The following is a 16,900-nucleotide window of genomic DNA, read 5'->3' on the forward strand; positions in this document are numbered from 1 at the left end:
AGGAAGAGCACAAATGTGTGTTCTTCCTTACTTATGATGCATATTACTTGCAGTGTGGTGTGGGAAGCCACATGTGCCATTGCAGAGTGGCATTGACTACTGCTGGCCACCACGCATAAGTTTGGACAAACAACCAATGTGTACATATGCAGTAAAGTTTTTTGCAAAGACACTGCCTGGCCCGGGCATGATAATGAGGCTTTGAGAGTATAACCAATCAGATGTGAGACATGCAAATGAGGTATGATAATGAGGCTCTGTGAGGTACAGAGAGAGAGAGTAGCCAGTCAGATGAGGAACATGCAAATGAGGCTTAGTGCATAACCAATCCAGGTGTGAGACACGCCTATATAAGCAGCACCAGTTCTGGGCTCAGGGTCTCTTCGCCTCTGCAATCAAGCTCTCCCAATAAACATGTGCAGAAGGATCCTGTTGCAGCGTCATTCTTGCTGGTCGAGTCGGGCGCGCGCAAGAGTGTGGGACTAAAAATAATGATACAGAAATGAATGAACCCAAGCTCATTTTGCTTGGAAGAAAGGGCCAAATGTGGTTTAGGTGCATGGCCCCGTGTTTCTAAACTGTTTATCTGTGCTCATCCCTCAGCTGTGGGATCAACTGTCTCTGTGTAAATTTCTGTGTGAATCTCTGAAGCCTGTAGATATGCAAGTGATGAGAGTCCTCAGTCACATAGCCCATGGGCAGGTACTGCTCCAGCAGCATCAGAGTTCTCATTGCCATGGTGTAGACAGCACATAGAAAGAAACAAGCGCCGATTATGAGTGTTGATATCACTGTCGGGGCTACCCCCACCCTGTGAGATCTAGATCTCTCCTAACACTTTTACTAATGGGGGACTTTCCTTTCATGATATTTGAAGGCATAAGTGTGACTTAGGGGCTGGAGAGATGGCTCAATGGTTAAGAGCACTGACTGCTGAATTCAATTCCCAGCAACCACATGGTGGCTCACAACCATCTGTAATAGGATCTGATGCCCTCTTCTGATGTGTCTGAAGACAGCTACAGTGCACCATAAAAATAAAATAAATAAATCTTTAAAAGAAACAGTGTGTTTTAGAAGTTTTGAGGCTCTATGAGCATTACAACCTAGGATGGTGTGATGGTTTGTATATGCTTAGCCCAGATAGTGGCATTATTAGAAGGTATAGCCTTGTTGGAATAGGTTTATCACTGGCGTGGGCTTTAAGACCCTCATCCTAGCTGCCTAGAAGTCAATCTTCTAGCAGCCTTCAGATGAAGATATAGAGCTCTCAGCTCCTCCATGCTTGCTTGGACACTGCCATGCTCCCATCTTGATAATGGACTGAACCTCTGAACCTGTAAGCCCTAATTAAATATTGTTTTTATAAAAGTTGCCTTGGTCATGGTGTCTGTTCACAGCAGTAAAACCCTAACTAAGACAGATGATGATATATAAGTACTCAGAGTAGCAGTCAGTGTTGCCATGGTGCTTCATCCTTATACTCTGTCCTTTGCAGAGGCCAGGTTACCATTCTTCCACCATAATGTGAGTTGACTGGTTTGAGCCCAGACAGCCACATCATACATGAATGTGGATAGTTGGCAGCAGAGGAAAACTAGAAGAAATAAATGATGTGCAATGGTTACTTTATTATTTAATAGTGTGAGGATCTGAAAAGATGGTTCCGTGAGTAAAGGTAACCACAACCAAGGCAGTTGACCTGAGTTCAGTCTCCATGGGGCGACACATGAGAGTTGTCATCTGACCTCCCACACTTAGATACGCACACAAGATAAAGAAATAAAACAAAGTGTTATCAGCGTCTTGTCAATAAAATATTTCATAGCAGGGTATGAATAGATCTTCATAATTACATCTTGTAAAATCCATTTTCCTAGAATAATTGTGTGTATTGTCAACATTAAATTCCTATATGTGAGATCAGTGAGATGGCTGAATGGGTAAATGAGCTTGCCTTATAGCCTGGCAATTGAGTTTAATCCCTAGAACCAACAGAAAGTTAGAGGGAGAGATCAAATGTACAAAACTGTGTCCTGATTTTCAGAAAGCTTCTATGACAGGTCTGTACACATCATGCACTCTCATACACAATAATAGTAATGAATAATTTAAAATTAAAATTGTGATGACAACGTCACATTACAATCAGTGGTGGATAAAACAGTGTGAAACATTTAGCTGTGGGGTAGTTAGCATCCACACAAGGGAGCCCACTTTCTGAATAAATCCCTGACCTCTGAGACCTGTAGAAAATGTGTGATCATGGAGTCTGAGCTAAAGTAGCCAAGGGCATGTTTTACTGCCTGAATGTCAGGTTGTGTCATAGTCTCAATGTAGACAGCACATAGACAAACCCAGTGCTGGCAGGGAGAGTTGGTTATCACCAGTCAGATGCCCACATGCTGTGAGGAGTGGGCCATTAATCATTCCTGCCCTGAAGCCTTTGAGAAATGATAAACCCATTTATGACATTTAAACATAGTATGAGTGAGGTCCTGAGGTTTGTGAGCTAAACTCTCTGGGACAGTGACATGTTAGTAACTGGCATCATCTTAATTACCATGACTACCTTTCTCTATAGTGGAAACTTGCACGTGGAGCTGTGTTACCACAGGTAAGTGGGTTATCCCTTCCGCCAGCTTCATGCTCTTGGCTAGTCAAAATCTGAATTGAAACTATGAATATAAATGACACTACAGTAAACAAAAACCAGAAAGAGATGTAAATGTACCATGTATATTCAAATTCTATTATCAGTGTCTTTCACTGTAAAATAAGCTGTTTTACATCAAAGAATGAACAGATAAATTGCATTACCTGATATTAAATGTGTTCTATGATAAAACTATATACATTATCAAGGTCAAAACTATAGGTTCGAGCCCGAAAGATGGATAAGTGGAAACAAGCTTGTCTCCCAAGCCAGACAGTTTGAGTTCTATTCAGAGGATCCAAGAAAAGACAGGAACAGAAAGTGAACTCCACAAAGTAGGGCTCAGACCTTCATACAGGGAACACAAGAGTCAGAACCCCATATGAATACCATGCACACATGCACATTTAAAACATAACATATATGCTCAAGGTGGATAGAGAATCTGCATATTGATCAGTGCTGATGAAAGACAGGTTGGGCAGCCATTGAGAAAGTGTCAACTTTCCTGATTGCAATCTGGTTAGCATAAGTGGTAGAATTCAGTCATTCTATCCTAACATTTAATTCAGTGTTGACCAAATCAAAGATGGGTTGTTTCGTTTGGCTTAACATTCTCATCATTTAGAAATGTTCCATTTTTCATCTTTCTCCAGCTCTTCCTCTCCTGTCCTTTCCCCAGAGAGGGGGATGGGCTCAAGTAGCCAAAGTGCTTGCTCTTCACTCAGTGGCAGACATGACACTGGCCACACAACTCAGGCAGAGCCCACTGTGGTGTCCCCAGTTGAGGGTTATTTTGTGTCTTCCTAGTGCTGCTCCCTGAGCAAGGTCAGGGTCTGATGATCACAAGGGAGGAGGAGGGAGCAAGGACAACTATGACCGAGGTGAGGCAGCCTTTGCTTTTTCTAGACAGAAAGGTGACTTTTGTGATACCTTTTCATTAAGTACCATGGTTGAACCAGAGTGATCATATACACTGTAGGAGGTAGCGAGTCTCTTTGGGAAAAGGAGGAAATAGAATTCCACCAGGTCATGCAAACCACCTTTTATACAGTGCTGTGTCAGATCCACATGGTATATTAGTGGGTGTTTGGTTTTTTTCTTCTGAAACAAGTGTTTGTGTTTTGACTAAGCCTTTTTTTATTTTTTCACTCAACAGTTGACAGACACCTTATCAATCATCTTTTATTTTATGTGTAAATGCTCTTGCCTCTTAAGGGGACTTCTTTTTATTTTTTCCATTTTTAACAGGATAGATTTTAATGTCTCTATCTTGAGGTAAAGGAATTCATATTTCATACCACCCCAAATGATGTCTGGCACTTTGGTACAAAGAGATATAGTCCAATATCGTTCTGGTTTAGGATACGAAAAGGCATATTCCATTGGAGCACAAAACCCAGGGGTGGAGTTGGGCAAAAGGTACAGAGGGAATGATTTGGGTGATGGGAAGGGTATGGACTTAAGTTATGGCTGACAGATGTAGTTGGTCATGGGTAGACCCTAAAGTGCAAAGGGCACTGCAAACCACCAAGCTGCATAGCAGCTGTGGTACCATAGCCATGCTCTGGCCAGATAAAAAGCTCACTGCACTGGAACCACAGCTGAGTCTCCCTCTGGACCCCTCCACAAATTCACTAAGTATTCACATGAGGGATGATAATTCTGCTGATGTGACCACTCAGGTCTCCAGTCATGGTTCCAGGGACTACCTCGGTAGAGTGTGAGTATCCTATCAGGGCCCTTGAGATGTGGACCAACATGCCGTCTTTGTGGGAAGTATATCCAGAGTGTCCCCTGCCAGTCTCATTCCTGACCTAGCCACCCTGCACTAGCTGGACTGCCTGCCAACGACCCCCAGAGGGGTAGAGACAGCGGTGGTAAGACAGCAGAGAGGGGAATGATGTGTGGTTGGAGGAGCCAGCATGGAGTGGGATGGTCAGCAGCCTGAGCTCACTCTGTCCCACCCTTCTCAGGCAGCTGTGGAGGCAGCAACTTAGCCCTGTAGCAGACAGCACCACAGACTCATGAGCTCTGGCACAGGTAAGCAGTTAGGATTCCAGGCTTCCATGCAGGTGGCCCCAAATTTAAATTATATAAACTAACATTTATCATACAAGTTAGAATTTATACACATTGAAACATGTATAAAATGTATATTTATTCACGTGTCATCAGAAGATGACCCATCCTTGATAACTACATGCATGTTTGCATATGCATATATATATATATAAATTATCCACATTAAATATAAATGAAAATTATATATACATATTATATATGTTAATGTATTATATACAGTAAATATACATCATGCAGTAAATATTTTATACTTTAAATGAAATTTTTACTCTTAATATAAACCATATATGTTAAAATGAGTTAAATCTATAAAATATACATTAGAATCTACGTAAAATACATAATTTTGCATGTCCTCAAAAAGACAGGGAATTATGGAATAAGCCTATGGAGCTCTAGAAAATTAGTTATAAAATATAAATGGGGGAGTTGTATACACCTTTACCACAAAATGTTACTTTGAATTTTTCTGACCTTAAATGCCAAAGGACTCTCTGCTGCTGAGTGTCTATGGCACCCTACAACTAGGCATGCTTATGCCTATGTGAAATGGGAGGATTTGCTTACCAGCATATGGCATGGTCCTGATCTTGTATTAATATCTGTTTGTGTGTTTTTGCAGGATGCTGAAGGAGTGCAATGGCTACAGAGAGATTGGTGAGACATGCTGATGCTGGGACAAAAAATGATGCTGACCGTGATCTTGCTGAGTGCCCTGACAATGGCAGTGGGAAAGCTGTATTGGGCGTGTGTTCCTGACCCACCCTTGCTACATCCTTCTGTATGGTCAAGGCCAGGGGTACTTGCAACCTCTAATAGTACTCAGCTGTTAGTATTCCCTTGGTCTGAGAGTAAAAAGTATTCCAAATTGGTGAATGACACTGCTATGTGTCAGGACCTATTTGTTTTACTAGAAATAGTACCAATGCTGGATGTGTTTTTTGTGGACCCACAAACTTGGAGGAAGAGTATCTCTAAGACCATAGTGCAAACATTAGGATGGAAATGCCTATGTCTCAGACTGGACAAGCTGCCTTGCCTTGGGTTTTTAGACCTTGTAAGACAAAGAACACAGAGACTATCAAATCTGTCTTAGAAAAATCAATCAAATGAAGAAGTTGTTATAATGACCCTCCTCTTTCCTTTAATGTGACCAGTTATCCTGACTCAATCATGGACTGGTCCAGAAGCCAATCCAATATTGTTCAAAAGGAAACTACAATGGACATTTGGAAGGCTGGTTCTAGACATTATCAGAGACGTATTTGGAAATTGGTAGCTGCCTTGTATGATGCTATGTTTGCTGTGGATAAAAATGGAACAGGTTCTGGGGTTAAGGTAAATGTGACATCCTGCATTACCTCACCTAATATTTTACTGATTGGGGATTTTACCTTTGTTATTGGCGCTGATAATGAGTTTAGTGTTTCTTGTTTTGTCTTTTGTCCAATTGTGTTTCTTCACTGTATGATGTTCAATCTGTAATGGTAGTATATCAATCAGCTTTATTATGATTCCTGTAAGTTTATCTTAACCCTGGTATTCTGGTTTTTTGTTGTTGTTGTTGTTGTTGTTGTTGTTGTTGTTGTTGTTTTTATCCGAGACAGAGTTTCTCTGTGTAGCCTTGGCTGTCCTGGAACTCACTCTGTAGACCAGGCTGGCCTCGAACTCAGAGATCCACTTGCCTCTGCCTCCCAAGTTCTGGGATTAAAGGCATGTGCCACCTCGCCCGGCACCCTGGTATTCTGAAAGGGGGCTTACAAATATTGGAAGAATTAGATCACACTCTGGCAAGAAGCACACGTATGGTTGGGCTGACCATTGCCAGTGTTGTTGCTACCATAACTCATAGCCAGTGCTACTACTTCTGCAATGCCCTGAGTAGACAAGAGGATTTGAAGATGGCTAGAACAAAGCATTATATGATATAGTGCAGACCATGGGAGACAAGGTACAAGGAATGAAAGTCAGAAGCCATTTGGAATGCCATGCTTGATATCTATGGCTTTGTATAACATCAAAAATGTATAATGAGAGTCAGCGTATTTGGACCAGAGTAAAAAGGCACCTTCAAGGTATATGGCACAATAATAATACTTCTTTTATTAGTCCTACATGAGGAGGTTGTAAGTTTTAGAAATGCAAAGTCTTTGTCTTTTGACGCTGCTAGCATTGCAAATGAAATCCTGAAAAAGTTACAGGCCATTTTCCTTCATGGCTCTTGTTTAAATCTCTCTTATTGGATGTAGCAGGGCTTGGCTTTATGAACCTTTTTATGGCATGTCTATTACCTGCTCTTTTGAGAGAAATCATCAGAGCTTTTACAGATAGCAAAGCAGAGTTACATAAATTCAAGCTCTGATGTCTTCCCTAGCAGAAGTTGGTAGCCAATAATGGGTAAGATCGACTTGAAAATCTTCTCAACCTAAGATAGGTTATGAATACAAGATTAGTCACATGCCAATGACAGGTAAGAGCAGGTAAGAGCTGTGTCTTTGGATGGCAACCTAAGACAGGCACAACTTTCAGCTCTGTGACTGATAAGATGTGTGACTCTTACAGATTAAAAAAAAAAAAGTATAGGATTCTCTCAGAGGTGGATCAACCTAAGACAGGGCATGAATGCTAGGATTCATGTGCTGATAACAGGTAAGGTCCACACTTCTTAAGGGGATGCCCAAAATAGGCACAGTCTTTCTGTGCCAATAGCTGAGACAGCTTTGGCTGGTATAGATAAAAAGAAAGACATGTGGGGAGCACTTCCAGAGTTAACTTTGGCCGACTTCTTGCTTGTGATTAATCATGAATTAGTCTACTGACATCTGTCTTTGTTTTTAGTTAACATGCGTTATATCCTGCCAAGTTCCTCCACTTATACATATACATTGAGAAACTGTCCAAGCCTGAAGGAAATAGCTTTAATCAAACATAGATACTGCATACCATAAACTTGCCATGTAAGCATTTGCAGTAATTGTTTAACTTCCTGGAATCAGTTGTGGTTTATGCTGCTTGCCTTTAAAAGACACTGAGGAAAATATACTCGCTGCTGGTGTGGTATTGACCTGCAGGCCTCCCAGGTGTGTCTCTTGCATCTTTTTTTCTGCCTTTCCTATAATCATCCTCACTCCCCCAGTCATGGTTTTTAAGTTGATTGACAGTTTGGCTCTGGGACCCCTTCCTAGACCATGACTGCCACAGGTACAGAGCCAGGTAGCTGATGACTGGTAAGAACAATTTTCTCTGAAGGTCAGAAAAATATACAGCAAGGACAGTCTCTGTTGCTCAGGACATCTTCATTCTCATCAGCTTGAAGACCCTGCTTCATTGCACAATATCACCCACAAGCTTCTGCTGCATCACCATCCAAATTCAAAGAAGCCTGGCCCCTTGGCTGGAGTCATGAGAACCCTCCAAAACTGGGGTATACCACTCGACTTCTAAGGTTAAGGTATTTGGGGTATGTTCCCCAATTGTTGATATAGTGGATGATTCTAGGTCTCTTACCGTATATTGGGGTAGTGAGCCCTTGAAAGCAGGAAGCTTAAAGTAGATAATTGGGGCGTGGAAGCACCGTTAGGAGAGATTCATCTCCTAAGAGCACTTTGTTTCTGTGACGTGTTTCAGTGTGTCTTTGGGAAATACCCTAGTATAGCCAAAGTTACAGAGCTGTAAGATCTGGAGGGATGCCGCAGACCTTCTTGGGTCCCTTGTCTGCGTAGGACGGGTCTCTGGGTGCAGATGGGCAAGGAGTCAGCGAATGACAGACAGATGCACACAGGAGATTGTGTAAAATCTGAATGTATTATCACAAAGTGAACACCAGTCTTATATAATACAGAAAATAAAAGGGGGTAAGAAGTCACAGCAGGCAAAGTACATTGAAGTTACCTGACACAAAACAAAGGAATGACTTCAAAAGGACTCACAGGAACCAGGTAAATGTTTACAGTAAAGATAAAGCAGTCCTGCCTAGGGTCAGCTAAGGATTTCACACCCTAGTCACAATTTATGCTACTCCTTTGAGCCTATGAAAGCTAGCACCAGGGGGTTCTGCTCTAGCAGACCTTCTAGTGTATAATGCAATACTACAACGCCCCCCATTTCCTGGGCCCTGATAAATTCTTGTATGAGTGTAACTTTTAAGTATCTGTGGAGAATCTCCATTTGTCAGAAGAATTCACCAATTTGCTTCTAATATGCAATGTAGCCTGCTATACCTGGCTGTAGTGAAGATTTATGTCTCAGTGGGATTCCCTAACTCTTTCATGGTAAACCCACCTATTAGCTAGTGTTTGGGTAAGACTGGCTACTGCCTCAAGTAAACACTCTGCAGACTAGCGCTGAGCTATTCAGGCTTGGTTCTTTGTAATGCCTAATTAGTTTCACTGTCTCTACTAGAAGTAAATTTGAATGTTACTGAATAGGTAACCTTTTCACTGAATTCCTACTGAATTCCCAGTTTGTCAGCTTCAAGAATTTTCTGGGACATTGGAACACTGGCAAAGGCTTAGCTATGTCAGAATTCAATCTTAAAAAGCAGTTATAATAAGAGAGCACGTGGATCAATACACCAGACTAACTCGGGGATAGGGTATGAGTATACAGGTTATGAGAACGCCAAAGTTCCAGGAGGTGAGTTTCCGTGAAACTTGTGAAACTCTTTGCCTCCCAGGCCTCTCAGCCTGCCAAGCAAACTTCACTGGGGTGTGTGTAGCAGAGGGATAGGCAGAAGTATGAGTTGTACTTCTTGTCCTCCTATGGTAGGTAACCTCAGGTCTTTGGAACAGTATCACACAACAGACTAACATAGAATCTTGACTTGAGCAATCTTATCAATTGGGTCACCATTGTCAAAATCATCAGAGGGGGTTGGAGACATGGCTCAGGTGCTAAGAGCACTGAGTGGTCTTGCAGAGGACATGAGTTTAGTTTCTAGCATTCATATGGTGGCCCCCAGCTATCTGTAACTCCAGTTCTGAGGGATCGTGCCCTCCCTTTATCTCCATAGGCACTGCATACAACACAGTGCAATTACATACTTGCAGGCAAAACACTCAAATGAATAGAATACAAATTAATAAGCCTTTAAAAAAAACAGGAATCATCAGAGGAACAAAAAATATGTGCAATCAAAATGATGTTGGCCTAATTGAAGGTTCATCTCAAAAGAGAAGCTCCTGAATGTATTCTGCATGGCTTCCTTAGGATACATTTTTAGACAATATTGTAAATACTGGTCTATGAAGTACATCACTATTCTCTGAGTAACCAGATGGCAGTGAAAATAGACAAGATAGTCTAAATAACAAAGCAGCAACTGATACTGAAGGAAGATAAAATATTGTAACTTGTGAGTTGTTTAGGAGCCCACTGCCCCGGCCTGGGACTGAGAACAAAGCAGAACAGGCCCCAGGCATGCCAGGGCAGGGCTGTTGTTAAGGCACTCCTAAGAACATCTTGACTGTAAAGATAAAAAGGTATGCAAGGACCAGCAGGGCTATATTATCTGAGTCAACACCATCTGGCCGGAACCTACCCTCTGTCTATTGCCCCTTGGCGCCGGGTAAAGTCATACATCAACTGGTTGCTATGTGAACAAAGATAAGCCCCCAGCCCACAGGAACAAAGTCCTGATGCCCTGTAATCTTTCTGTTAATGTTTGAATAAGCCAATAGTGTGTTGCTATGCTGAATTCCACACCCCTAAGCCCCTTACCCCATAAAAACCCCTAGCTTTTGAGCCTTGGGGCCGACATCCCTTATCTCCTGTGTGGGATGCATGTCGGTCCGGAGCTCCGTAATTAAACGTCCTCATGTAATTACATCAAGAGATGGTCCTTCGTTATTTTTTTGGGTGCACGCCGAATTGGGAATTGGGTGGGGTTTCCCCACTAGATCTAACAGTACCTCAAGTAACAACTCACACTCATTTCATGCCCCAGGTACCCTGCCTTGACCTCTGGAAGTTTGTCCCTTGAGAAATGTCTGCATGTGTGTTTCCTCTATAGGCTTTCCCGGTCATCCAACCCAAACTTCTCAGTGCAAAAAAAGTAGTCAGAGTTAACAAATTACCTATATTTCTTTGTTCCAACTTCAGGCCACACAGGTATAGTAGATTTCTCAGGTTAGCCCCACCACTTAGGAAGAACCAAGACACAGAGCTAACTGATCCAGCAGCATATTTATGGAGTATAAGAATAAATGAGGGGCTGGTGAGATGGCTCAGGGGGTAAGAGCACCCGCCTGCTCTTCCAAAGGTCCGAAGTTCAAATCCCAGCAACCACATGGTGGCTCACAACCACCTGTAACAGAGATCTGATGCCCTCTTCTGGTGTGTCTGAAGACAGCTCAGTGTACTTACATATAATAAATAAATCTTAAAAAAAAAAAAAAGAGTAAATGAATCCCCAAATATGTGGAACCAAAGGACACTGGAAGCTATAGCCTCTATCTTCCAGGACATTGGGCACTATGGAAGAGGTCTAGCTTCAAGCAACACCCCAGAACAAGTATTGCAGAGAACACAAAAACAGCCATTGCTGTTGCACACATCCAACAGCCAAGGCAGCATCCATGTTCCTGTCTACATGTCTTCACAAATGTCAATGGCTGAGAAAGACCAGGTTGCAGGGACTAGGAACTGCAGCCTGTTGCCCAAGATAACCTGGGGTTGATCCTCAGTGCTGCATAAATTGGGGTATTGTGGCACACTGGAGGTCAGGGGTTGCGTTTAGGCCTTTCGAAGCCAGCCTAGGCTGTGACACAAGATGTTGGGTGGAAACAGCAAGAACCATAACAAAACCCCAATAAGGAGGCCATCTGCCCCTATTGATATTGAAACAACAGGAGAAATCTGTATCCAAAAGCAAGGTGGACATATGTCATATTTGAGTTCCATTTCAACATGGATCCTTCTAGCAAGAACTGGTGGAATGCCGGGCGGTTGTGGCACACGCCTTTAATCCCAGCACTTGGGAGGCAGAGGCAGGCAGATTTCTGAGTTCGAGGCCAGCCTGGTCTACAAAGTGAGTTCCAGGACAGCCAGGGCTACACAGAGAAACCCTGTCTCGAAAATCAAAAACAAAACAAAAAACAACAAAAAAGAACTGGTGGAATGCATTAGCATTTTAAAGAGCATTATTATGCACACATAGGGCCACACAGTCTACTAAGGCTATGTCAGGTTATCACTCCAGGCTCTTTTGACCATACCATTTCAAAGACATGCTAGACTCTGAGCTTAAAATTACTTCCCATCACAGAGGGTCAGATTCTGTGATGACTGTTGAGTGTGAGCCAAAGGAACAGATTATACATTTACATCCATTCATTGGATGTATAGATTCAGAGCTGACAAAAGTGTGGCTGTATGGCATCATGTCCCAACTACCTGGTGTTTCAGGATGTGTCTGTGTTCAGACATTGGCTAAGGAGGATTTTGTTTTGTTAAGGGGAGCTAGCAATGTCTGTCCTGCCCCCAGGTGGCCTGTGTATGCCACAGGTGTTTGCAGTGTACAAATTTTGTTGAGGAGGGGTCAGCAGGGAAGGCGCACACTCAGAGCTAGTACAGTGTCTGCGTTTCTCTGAGGAGCCTGGTGTAACTCAGGTACATAGATGGTTTGGAGGTAATTGTCATCAAGTGATATGAAGACACACAATACCAAACCAGCAGAGCACCATGCTTTTTATCCTGTCAGCAGATACTGGAGGTTTGTCAAAGGTTTGTCAATTGAAGAGAAGTGTCTTTGTGTCTCAACTGTCGTGTGACAACCAAATTAGAATGACTAAGAGGCTGAGTCACTGTGTGGTCTCCTGGACATTAGGTGTATTCACTGAGAGGCATCATGAAGCTGGCATCATGAAGGTGAAACTTCCCTGGTCTCTCACACCACCGAATTTGGAGGATTTCCCTATCATTTTTTTTTTTTTCCTGTCAGGTAGCTAGGTATCAGTGACATGAAGGTATGTAACTGAGGAAGTCCCTGAGGTAAACAGAAGAATCATAGCTTATTACCTGCCTCCTTCCCTGGAGGTGGTATTAGGTGCCTCCCATGAGTTTGAAACATCAGAGTAAAGAGAAGACCCTTGTGGGCTGCACCAAGGCCATGCACACACCATCCCTGGATCCAGTCACTAAGGTCTCGCTGACCCTTTGGCACAGAGCAGGTCTGCAGAGCTCAGGCTTTTCTCTAAAACTTTACATTTGTTGGGGTTGTTGTTGGTGGTTTTTTTTTTTTTCTGTCTTAGGTTTATTGGCTTAAAAATGAGTCCTTCTGAGACAGTAGTATTATCTTTGAGTCATGTTTGACAGAATGGAGAACTGAGGGATTGCACATATTTTCCTGGGCTCAAGTGTCTATTAAAGCTATTTGAATGTGGCCACCTGGTACCATCTCATAGTCACACTGCTCTTCCGTGTCTGTGCCCCACCCGTATAAACTTAGCCCGTCCCTACCTGACCATGTGACGTACATGTGAAGGGTCCACTGGTCCTGGAGATCTTCCAGAACCATCCCTGGAATCAGATAGTGGACTTTGAGAAAGTAATGATATCAGGTACAGAAAGAGCAGCTATCCATTTTCCTGGTTTCCTTTATGGTATTCAGCTGTCTTACCTTTTTTCTTGGCATTCTGCTTTCCACCATGATGAAAAAAAACTCTGAATTAAGAGGAAAGATTCTTGAAGGCAGGCTGTCATAGTTGCGCTCCAAATCCTCCTGAGACAAAAAGGCAGTGCGGTGTCATGGAAGAAAGTACTGTCAAAACGGAATGGTCACCTGAGCCATTCACACTACTAGATGATACTGCAGTTCACATGTGAAAGGGATGATGTCTAACACGTGGCTCTACGATACGGCAGTGTGACCTTAGTGAGCTCACCGGTAGAAGAAAGACTTTTAGAAAGCCTTTAAATGTTCATTTAGCGTCCCACCGAATGCTACAAAACAGAGCAGAACTGAGGTTGTCCTCGTAGGAGGAAGCGTGGCTTCTGCCTGCTGTAGACACCAGTGTGTGTGAGCCACGCTCCCTACTGACTTTCTTCCTGACTTTGAGGATCTGACACTGATTTGACACTGCAGGATGATCGAGCAAGTGGGAGGAGCCTCCAGGACGAGGAAGGAGTCAGCAGTAGGTAATGACATTCCCAGTCACATGCATAGGACAGAGCACAGGAGGAGCTGAGTGTCCCCTCCTTTGGGGGGGGGGGGTAGGGGGTAGGAGGGGGGGTGTGCTTCAAGGCTATCATTTCCTACTAGAATCTGGGAATCTGCAGAGACATTCCTGACTCAGCCAGTCCCTTGAGCTGTTCCCACATAAGGGAATTAGCATGTGTGTCACCTATTTTGTTCTTTTAGGTCTCTTCTTCCATGTCAGCAGCCAAGATTTTCAGGAGGTTTCCCCTGATTGAATCTAATCTTAATTAATTTTGAAGAAATCTTCAGCTTTTCATTTCCTATTTTTCAATAAAGCATATTATCTTCTCCAAGGTGATATATTTCCTGACTTCCATTCTGAGGTTACCACATCCTTATAGGCTGGTTTTGAAAGGAAATTAAATAAAATGAAAGGTTTAAACTAAAAAGGCCTGGGACGGTGACTGCAAAGAAAACAAGCCCGGGCATGCCCGAGTCCGTCTTGAAGCTAGGTCACCCGGTCGTAAGGATAAGGGAAGGAATGCAGGAACTGGTTCTGACTATCTTGGATGACTCATTGAGCATCTGGCAGCCCGGTGCCTCCTGCTCACCACCCTTTCTATAGAGAGCATAAGTTAAAAGCTGCAACATTAACCAGATGCATTGTCGACTCAGATAAGCCCCCGGCTTTAGAATCCTTAGACGCCCCGGCCTGCACGTACTACTCTGCTGACTCATAATCATGTTGCTGATGTTTGAATGGGCCAATCGTATGTAACCACGCCAATTCTTCCTAGCCCCTAAACCCTACCCTATAAAAACCCCGAGTTTTTGAGTCTCAGGGTCGATTCCTCTGTCTCCTGCGTGAGATATGTATCGACCCAGAGCTCCGCCATTAAAGCTACCTCGTGCTTTTGCAACAAGAAGGTCTCTCGTGTTTCTTTGGGTAACCCCGCGTCCCGAGACTTGAGTGGGGGGCTCCTTCTTGGGGTCCTACAGTTTAATTCAGCAGTCCTTTTTAACATCCATTGTTTTTCAGCAGCTGTGCTACCTGTCTCATTGACATTTAAAAATTTAAATTCATGAAGCCTTACACAATCTGTCTCTGGGAGGCCTTATATCCCCCTTTTGTTTTATGAGCATTTTCTTTAAAGTATGATTATATCTTTCCACAACTACTTGACCTGTAGGATTATAAGGTATACTCATAACATGTTTTATGTTGTAATATTTAAAGAATTGTTGCATTTTATTGGGTACACATGCTGGAACATTATCAGTTTCAATCTGTAAAGATATCCCTAAGATAGCCATCATTTCTACTAAATGTGTAATTACACAATCAGCCTTTTCAGAACTCTAGGCAGACGCCCATTGAAATACTGACTAGGTATCAGTTGTATGATGTACATACTTTAATTTTCCAAATTCTGTAAAATGAAACACATCCATCTGCCAAATTTCATTTCTTTCATTACCTTGACAGTTATATTCCACAGGTAATAGAGCTTGATTATATAAAGAACAAGTAGGACAATTTTTTTTTGTAATTTCTTTGGCTTGTCACCAGGTTATAGAATTTTTTTTCTTTAGGCCTCTACTATTTATATGATGCCTTTTATGAAAATTTGAATCCCCTAATATATTTTCTATTAATTCTGATTTATTTTCTCATTTTTTAATGGCAATGGTCCTGGCAAACCTGTATGAGATCGAATATGGGTTATCTATAATAAATGATTTCTGTTTCGAATTACCTATTATAGCCGTATAAAATAACAAAGTTAATTCTGAATCATCTGGAATAAGTTCAGCAGTTTCTATATGCAAAACAATTCTTTCTGCATATTGAGAATTGAAAGAAAGATGAAATTTCAAGACCTGTAAGTCATATAAAGTACTCAGAAATTGCTGGTTGTTTGTGAGCTAGAGGCTGCCTGGGGCTGAGAAAAAAGAAAAACAAACCTGGGTATGCCCCGTAGTTAAAACATTCCTGGGAACAGCTTAACCTTTAAGAGGAATGTGAGGACATAGCAGAGCTATCTTGTCTGGGTCAACACCACCTGGCCGGAACCTCCCCCTCTGTCTACTGCCCCTTGACACCAGGTAAAGTCATACATCAACTGGTTGCTATGTGAACAAGATAAGCCCCCAGCCCACAGGAACAAAGTCCTGATGCCTTTTGCTGACGTGTAATCTTTCTGTTAATGTTTGAATAAGCCAATAGTGTGTCTAGTGTGTCGCTATGCTGAATTCCACACCCCTAAGCTCCTCACCCCATAAAAACCCCTAGCTTTCCAGCCTCGTGGCCGACATCCGTTATCTCATGTGTGGGATACATGTCGGTCCAGAGCTCCGTAATTAAACGTCCTCATGTATTTACATCAAGATGGTCATCTGTTCGTGATTCTTGGGTGCACGCCGAATTGGGAGTTGAGTGGGGGTTTCCTCACTAGGTTCTAACAGAATCAGTAAACATCTTAAGAGATTCTGGAAAATCTAATTAAACCATGGGACTAGCATATAGTTCTGATTTGTGAACTGAGATGAAGCATGTGGACTTTTAATTACTTTACATACATTTTCTGACCTATAACCTACCATTCCTGATTTATTGGCATCTGTATACAAGGTAGAAACTTCAAAAGTTGGTGTTCCTCTTACTATACGAGGAAGAATCCAATTAGTTCTTTTTATAAACTGTAGTTGCTTGCTTTGGGGGTATTTGCAAGCTCTTTGCCAGGCCTCATTGACTACCCATAATGAGGTAATTTCAGCATTAGTATAAAGCACAGCACCCTCTGCTGGGTTTCCCTGCTGATGGTCAAATCTTACCCTTTCACAATCAAAACAAACCTTTTGTATAGAGATTTTCAGTTTTTACTCTGTTTATGTGCTAAAAACATCCACTCTAAGATGTTATCTTCTTGCTGCATAAGAATTCCTGTAAGGGGCTGGTGAGATGGCTCAGTGGGTAAGAGCACCCGACTGCTCTTCTGAAGGTCCGGAGTTCAAATCCCAGC

The 16,900-nt window shown here is 42.5% G+C and overlaps 1 long non-coding RNA gene across 1 annotated transcript; it reads right to left on the reverse strand.

The window, feature by feature from the left end:
* Window positions 1-12,968: 12,968 nt before the first annotated feature.
* Gm46115 lies at window positions 12,969-13,875 on the reverse strand. Its single transcript, XR_001779181.1, has 2 exons — window positions 13,359-13,875; window positions 12,969-13,276 (listed from the first exon to the last, which is right to left on the reverse strand). It is a non-coding gene; the product is annotated as a predicted gene, 46115 (long non-coding RNA).
* Between the last annotated feature and the right edge of the window lie 3,025 nt (window positions 13,876-16,900).

This window comes from Mus musculus, chromosome 9, assembly GCF_000001635.26.
Source record: "Mus musculus strain C57BL/6J chromosome 9, GRCm38.p6 C57BL/6J".
Classification (NCBI taxonomy): domain Eukaryota; kingdom Metazoa; phylum Chordata; class Mammalia; order Rodentia; family Muridae; genus Mus; species Mus musculus.